This window comes from Arachis duranensis, chromosome 2, assembly GCF_000817695.3.
Source record: "Arachis duranensis cultivar V14167 chromosome 2, aradu.V14167.gnm2.J7QH, whole genome shotgun sequence".
NCBI lineage: Eukaryota > Viridiplantae > Streptophyta > Magnoliopsida > Fabales > Fabaceae > Arachis > Arachis duranensis.
The window spans coordinates 30,095,942-30,104,244 of record NC_029773.3 but is presented as its reverse complement, the minus strand read 5'-3'; the positions used below and the strand labels follow the sequence as shown (position 1 = coordinate 30,104,244).

At 37.4% G+C, this 8,303-nt stretch overlaps 1 pseudogene; it reads right to left on the bottom strand.

The window, feature by feature from the left end:
• Positions 1-6,322: 6,322 nt before the first annotated feature.
• LOC107474201 (DNA topoisomerase 6 subunit A-like) lies at positions 6,323-7,259 on the bottom strand (annotated as a pseudogene).
• Between the last annotated feature and the right edge of the window lie 1,044 nt (positions 7,260-8,303).

Here is an 8,303-nt window from a genome sequence, read left to right as displayed (position 1 = left end):
GAACAAATAAGGGCTTGGACAAGATTCTAGAGGACATATGCCTCCCTGGAACCAAGTGAACAACCAGCACCAAGGGCGTCCCAAATCAACTCAAGAGAGCAGATCTCAAACCAGTCACCAGAGGCTGGCTGGACTTTATTGGGAGTTCTATACTGCCCACTAGCAACCGCTCTGAAGTCACCATTAAAAAAGCAGTGATGATCCATTACATTATGTTGGAAAAAGAAGTGGAAGTTCATCAGCTGATTTCGTGTGAACTTTACATAATTGCAAACAAGAACTCCAAAGATGCCAAATTGGCTTACCCAAGCTTAATCTCTATGCTATGTAAAGATACTAGGGGTGAAGATGGGAGTAACTGAGTATATCTCAGTTGAGCGACCAATCACCAAAATATCAATGGAAAGACAACAAGTGCAGGACGACCCCATCAAGAGGAGAGCAAAAGAATTCCTCCTGGAGATCCCTCAAATTGAATACTGGGAGCATCTTGAAGCATCTGTTACCAAGTTGCAAGAAGCTATGGACCAAATAAAGGAAGAACAGAATAATCAAAATAGCATGCTTTGCAAATTGCTTGGGGAACAAGAAGAGCAAAGGCATGACTTGAAGGAACTGAAGCGTCAAAAACTATCTCTTGAAGGACCAAGCACCCCACAGACTAGAGGAACATCCACTTTCCAAAATAAAGGTTGTTGAGTCCTAATCTTAGCTTTAACTCTGTGATGGTTGTTCTTATAGGAATTTACCTTAGAAGTTATATAGGAGTAGTAGTAATTAGTATATCTATTTTGATTTTATCTCCAATTAAGCTATAATTTATTTTTCTCATCATCATCAAACATAAATAAAATAGTAGATTTTTTAGAATAAAGAGGCAATGTTTTTTTCGAGTTTTTAATAAGGAAAATTCTAATTAATTATATGTGGTGGCAATACTTTTTGTCTTCTGAATGAATGCTTGAACAGTGCATATTTTTTATATTGAATTTTATGAATGTTAAAATTGTTGGCTCCTGAAAGAATGATGAACAAGAGAAATATTATTGCTGATCTAAAAAATCATGAAATTGATTTTTGAAGCAAGAAAAAGTAGTGAAAAAAAAAGCAAAAGAGGTAGAAAAAGCCAATAGCCCTTTAAACCAAAAGGCAAGGGTGAAAAGGATCCAAGGCTTTGAGCATCAATGGATAGGAGGGCCCAAGGAAGTAAATCCAGGCCTAAGTGGTTAGATCAAGCTATCCCTAACCATGTGCTTGTGGCATGCAGGTCCAAGTGAAAAGCTTGAGACTGAGTGGTTAAAGTCGTGATCCAAAGCAAAAGAGTGTGCTTAAGAACTCTGGACACCTCTAATTGGGGACTTGAGCAAAGCTAAGTCACAATCTGAAAAGGTTCACCCAGTTATGTGTATGTGGCATTTCTGTATCCGGTGGTAATACTGGAAAACAAAGTGCTTAGGGCCACGGCCAAAACTCATAAAGTAGCTGTGTTCAAGAATCAACATACTAAACTAGGTGAATCAATAATACTATCTGAATTCTGAGTTCCTATGGATGCCAATCATTCTGAATTTCAAAGGATAAAGTGAGATGCCAAAACTGTTCGGAAGCAAAAAGCTACTAGTCCCGCTCATCTAATTAGAATCTGAGCTTCACTTAAAACTCTAAGATACTATTGCTTCTTGATTTCTTTTTATCCTATTTTATTTATCTAGTTGCTTGAGGACAACTGATAAACCCATATTTTATGATATATTTTGTGCCTAATTTAAGTGATTTATTCAATCCTTCATTCACTTATTCATATAAATTGCATGGTTTTACTTTTCCTTCCTTATTATGAGATATATGTGAAAAACATGTTTCCTACGCTTTAAAAATAATAATTTTAATTTTTCTTCATTATCATTCGATGCCGTGATTCATGTGTTGAGTAATTTCAGATCTTCTAAGGCAGGAATGACTTAAAAGATGGAATGGAAACATGCAAAAATGGAAGGAAAGCATAAAGCGGAGTTTTTGAAGAAACTGACAGCGACGTGATCGCATGGGCGACGCAGCCGCATGCCAGCGCGAAATGGCAGTGATGCAACCGCGTGATTGACGTGATCGCGCGTCATAAGCGAAACACAAATGATGCGGACGCATGACTGAAGCGATTGCGTGACAAGGAAAACTCCAAATGACGTGACCGCGTGACCCACGCGGACGCGTGACAGAGGCCACGCACCAGAAATTACAGAAAATGCTCTCAGCGATTTCTGAAGCCCTTTTTGGCCCAAATCCAAGTCTAGAAGGTGCAGATCAGAGGTTATGAAGTGGGAGAATGCATCCGTTAGAAAGAGAATCTCCAATTAGTTACTATTCATGAATTAGATGTAGTTTGGAGGGAGAGGTTCTCTCCTCTCTCTTCTAGGATTTAGAATTAGGATTTCTTTTGCTTTCAGGATTATCTCTTTTCATCAGGTTCCGTATTCCTTTTTATTTATCTTCTCAATTTAATTTATGAATTCTTCTACGTTACAGATTATTCTTTGAATTAATGTTATTTGAGTTATTTCAGTTTATTATTACTCTCTTTTATTTATGTTACTGTTGCTTCCAATCCGAAGACGTTTTTATTCCAGTAGATTTACTTTTCTCCTTTGGTCTTGGTTAAGAAATTAGTAACTCAGGAGTTATTAGACTCAACATGATCGATAATTGCTATCTTTGCTAATTAGCTTGAACTTCAATAATCCCAATCTTTTTCTAGGAATTAACTAGGATTTGAAAATTAAACTAATTAGTCACTTGACCTTCCCTTGCACTAGCAAAGGTTAACTAAGTAGAATTAAGATTCAATTTTCATCATCATTGATAAGGATAACTAGGATAGGATTTCCAATTTCTCATACCTTGCCAAAAGTTTATTTTAGAGTTATTTATTTATTTTACAGTCTTTTATTTATTTTAATTGCAATTTAAATGACTTGTTCCTCATCTTTAAAAACCCCGATTTATAATCTTCATAACCAATAATACGAATATACCTCCCCGCAATTCCTTGAGAAGACGACCCGAGGTTTAAATACTCGGTTATCAATTTATTTAGGGGTTTGTTACTTGTGACAACCAAAACGTTTGTACGAAGGGATTTTCTGTTGGTTTAGAATCTATACTCACAACGTGACTATATTTTATAAAATTCTTTACTAGCAAAAATCCTAACGACAACAAGCAACAGTTTAAGTTTGGTGTTGTGATGAGCGGATATTTTATACGCTTTTTGGGGGTAATTTCATATAGTTTTTAGTATGTTTTAGTTAGTTTTTAGTATATTTTTATTATTTTTTAGGTAAAATTCATATTTCTAGACTTTACTATGAGTTTGTGTGTTTTTCTATGATTTCAGATATTTTCTGGCTGAAATTGAGGGAGCTGAGCAAAAATCTGATTTAGGCTGAAAAAGGACTGCTAATGTTGTTGGATTCTGACCTCCCTGCACTCGGAATGAATTTTTTTAAGCTATAGGAGTCCAATTGGCGCACTCTTAATTGGGTTGGAAAGTAGACATACAGGGATTTCCAGCAATATATAATAGTCCATACTTTGCGCGAAGATAAACAACGTAAACTGGCGTTGAACGCCAGTTCCATGTTGCATTCTGGCATTGAACGCCAAAAACAGGTTGCAAAGTGGAGTTAAACGCCAGAAACAGGTTACAACCTGATGTTTAACTCCAGAAACAGCCCAGGCACGTGAGAGGCTTAAGTCTCAGCCCCAGCACACACCAAGTGGACCCCAAAAGTGGATTTCTGCTCTATCTATCTTAGTTTACTCATTTTCTATAAACCTAGGTTACTAGTTTAGTATTTAAACAACTTTTAGAGACTTATTTTGTATCTCATGACATTTTAGATATGAACTTTGTACTTTTTGACGGCATGACTTTCTAAACTCCATTGTTGGGGGGTGAGGAGCTCTGCAGTGTCTCGATGAATTAATGCAATGATTTCTGTTTTCCATTCAAACATGCTTGCTTCTATCTAAGATGCTGATTCATACTTAACTGTGATGGATGTGATGATCTGTGACACTCATCACCATTTTCAACCCATGAACGTGTGCCTGACAAACACCTCCGTTCTACATTAGATTGAATAAGTATCTCTTAGATTCCTTAATCAGAATCTTCGTGGTATAAGCTAGAATCCATTGGCAGCATCCTTGAGAATCTGGAAAGTCTAAACCTTATCTGTGGTATTTCGATTAGGATTCAGGGATTGAATGACTGTGACGAGCTTTAAACTCGCGAGTGTTGGGCGTAGTGACAGACGCAAAAGGATCAATGGATCCTATTCCGACATGATCGAGAACCGACAGATGATTAGCCGTGCTGTCACAGAGCATTTGGACCATTTTCACTGAGAGGATGGGAAGTAGCCATTGACAACAGTGACGCCCTACATATAGCTTGCCATGGAAGGAGCCTTGCATGTTTGAAAGTGAGAAAGCATTATGTTACAGGGATTCAGAAGACAAAGCATCTCGAAAACTCCAACATATTCTCCATTATTGCGTAACAAGTACTTATTTTATGCCCTTTCACTTTTTACAATTGAAACTAAAGAACCCTATTGGTATCCTAACTAAGAATAATAAGATAACCATAGCTTGCTTCAAGCCAACAATCTCCGTGGGATTTGACCCTTACTCACGTAAGGTATTACTTGGACGACCAAGTGCACTTGCTGGTTAGTTGTGCGGATTGCAAAAGTGTGATTGCAATTTTGTGCACCAAGAATAAAAACTGAAATTGAAAACTACAAAGTTCATAAATGAAAATTACAAATTAAAACTAAACTACTACTAAGGAAAGAACGAAAAGTGTGTGAGGGGAGGGAGTCCGAAGACCCCCCTCTCTAGTGTGTTTTCTAATTTAAACTCTAAGCTATTTATACACTTTCTTAATTAGGTCTTCCATTCTTGGATGTGGGCCTTGGCCTTTTCTTGAAGCAGATTGAAGTGGATCTCGGTGATGTAGAGGAGAGAGGTGCTCAATTGCATTGTTCTAGTATCAACGTTTGGGTCAACATTTTTAAGCAAATGTTGGGTCAAACGTTCTTTTAAAGAAAATAGATTCTGGGTGTTTCAAGCAATGTTTGACTCAACGTTGGGACACCAACGTTCGCCTGTTCACGCGTACGCGTGGCCCACGCGTACGCGTCAATGGGCAAATTTTCCATTCTATGCGTATGCGTTCCATATGCATGTGCGAGGTTGGAACGAAAATGCACATCCACGCATACGCGTCATCAACATGTACACGTCACTGCAAATTCCCCAACTCCAGGTTTTGAATAATTATCGCAAACGTTGGACTCAGCATTGGCTTGGCAACGCTCCCTCCAACGTTGGTCTACCCACGCGTGCGCGTTACCCACGCGTACGCGTGGATTGTTTGTTTCAATTTCCAGAAAGCAAAACATTGGGTGTAATATTGGTGTACCAACGTTCCCTCCAACGTTGGCACCAGAACTTTTCAGAGCTTTGCATTGCCCTTCCTCCAACGTTTGAGGCAACGTTGGTGAGCCAACTTTGGCCACCAACGTTGCTTGCTCTGCTTCTTCTCTGCCCTTGCTTTGCTTCTTCTTACCTATCATCAACCAAACAAAATACATCAAAGCATTGCCATAATCACAAGATAATGCATCATTCATAGCATCAAATAATTCTTGCATAAATTTCATGAAAATACACATATTTAACAATGTTTGATTAAATCAAGACATGAATACAATTCTCATCCAAATACTTGCTTATTGCTCAAGAAAGTGCATGAAACTAACTTAAAACAACTAAAAATGACTTGTGAAACTAGCCAATATGCCCTGGCACCAGTGTTTCCGTTCTACCACGGCATTTTGTTGTGGTTTGTATGGACAAGAGAATTGGTGGAGAGCTCCCTTTTGTTGCAAGAGATCTGTGAGTGCAAGTTCTTTTGCATTGTCCGACCTGAAACACTTAATCTTGATGCTAAATTGAGTTTCTATTAAAGAATAGAAATTCTTTAAACAAGTTGTAGCATCTGATTTATTAGTCAATAGATAAATCCAACAAAATCTCGTGGCATCATCAACAATAGTCTAGAAAAATCTCTTTCCATTATAAGTTGGAACTTGATAAGGTCCCAATACATCACAATGATCAAGGTCAAAAGAATTTGAAGACAAATTATTGTAGAAATCAAAAGGAAGTTTTTGAAATTTTGCAATTGGACATATCTCACAACCACTGCAATCAACTTTATTTTGTAAATGAACAGTATTATCTAAATGATGCAGAATTTTAGATGAAACATGACTTAAGCAAGTGTGCCACAATTGTGAGTTGCACAAATTTATTGAAACAAGATTAAAATTAGAACTTCAAAGATTTGGTGATGTCAGCGGCTTTGAGTAAATGGTTGGGGATGATGCCTTTAGGATGTATAGTCTTTGATGCAAATCACCATTTCCAATCCTCTTCAATCTGGAGTTGTCTTGAATAGTGAAGTATGTTGAGCCAATAGTTACAGTAAGAGCAGTGTTGGATAAGAAAGCAAAAACTGAAAGTAAATTTACACAAAAGGCTTATGGAGAGAAATGTGTTGGTTTAGAACAACTGTCCGTATGAAATTTGCAAAAAAATGTTCACCGATTGATAAAGAGACAGAAAATTTTCTAGAAGTGTGAATTGAAGAAAAAAGTGACAGATGCATAATGCCTAATACTTTCCAGTCTTAATATCCTGCTCAGTCATCGGCAACCTACATTACTCGGGTATCTGGTACTTGTCCAAATCACTAGGCCTAACCCCGAGCCACTTTATGTTAGGGGTTGTCAGGTTGGCACTGTCGTAGGACATATTCTTTGATCCACATCCATAGAAAAAGAGAATCTTCAACCCATACGAATCACTGTCCATAAATGCAAGCACTGGCAGCTTCATCTCTGTCTTCATCTTCTTTAGGAACAGCCTTGTAGCAACATCAGGTTTCCCTTTTGCAGTCACGATTATACAAGGAAACCGATTGTAGAACCTATCCTCTCGGCCAATCTCATATAAGCAGCATCCTTCTCCACCAACATAATGAACAAAGCATCACTCTACATATCCCCAACTCGATCAATATTTGGTGGAATGGCCTTCCCACCCATACCCATCTTCGTGCAATCCATCATGTCCCCATTCTCGCTGAAGATCATCAGCCTCCCGACAACAACACCTTTGGTTGATAAACATCACATAAAATAAGAGAAAATAAGAATTGGAGATTAAAATTTTTTACTAAGCAATGAATACGTATAACAAGTCATTTATACAAACATGAGTAGTAAATTACATACGCATCTGAATCTAAGCCTATTAATCAAATCACCCAAAGAGGTAAATGATCACTAGCTAACCACATGAACATATGCAACTAATCAGCTGACTCAACTAACTAATAAGATTTCATGGGAGCAACTAATCAACTACTCAGCTAACTAATCAAATTGCCAGAGTAACTAATCACTAACTACTCACAAAGGATCAATCTACATGATAAACAACTGAGATTCTAGCATAATAACATGGGTTTGAATATATAGTTAGTGATATTAATTTGCATACTGCATAAACTCTATAAATTAAGGCAGCCAAGAGGAGCCAAAAAATATGGAACACGTCTTTCAAAGAGGACCAAGCCTAACACCACATCTTAAACTTAATTTCAAATTTATAGTCCTCCCTTAGACCAAGTCCATATTACCATGTTAAGCTTCTTCCCTAAAATTTAAACGCCTAACTTTACACTCCCAATGTCATACACAACCAAAAGGCTTATAACGTGATGCCGACGCAACATTGCAATCACAACCACCACAATTTGAATGTGACTCTCTATCACACAACGGGTAAGACCCGGACTTTTTAAAATTAAAAATAAATTATTTATGATTTATTATATAAAATTAAAATTTTTATTAAAAATAAATTTGTAAATTTATAATTAAATAATATTTTCATAAATGAGTGGTGGATTAAAAATTAGTTTTTAATTACTATATATCCCTAATTTTTATTAAAATTATTAAACTACCGAAAAATTTTTAAATTAAAACCCTAATTTTATCCTGACCCCTACCCACACTCACCGCCACTCAACCCATCCCTCACCCACAGCACTCTCACTCAACATAAGTGCGCGCGCACACACACTCAACAATGACACACACAGCGAAGAACCAAGAAAGGGGAAGGAGGAGGGGACGGCGCCAGCGAGCTGGGAGCCGTTGTCG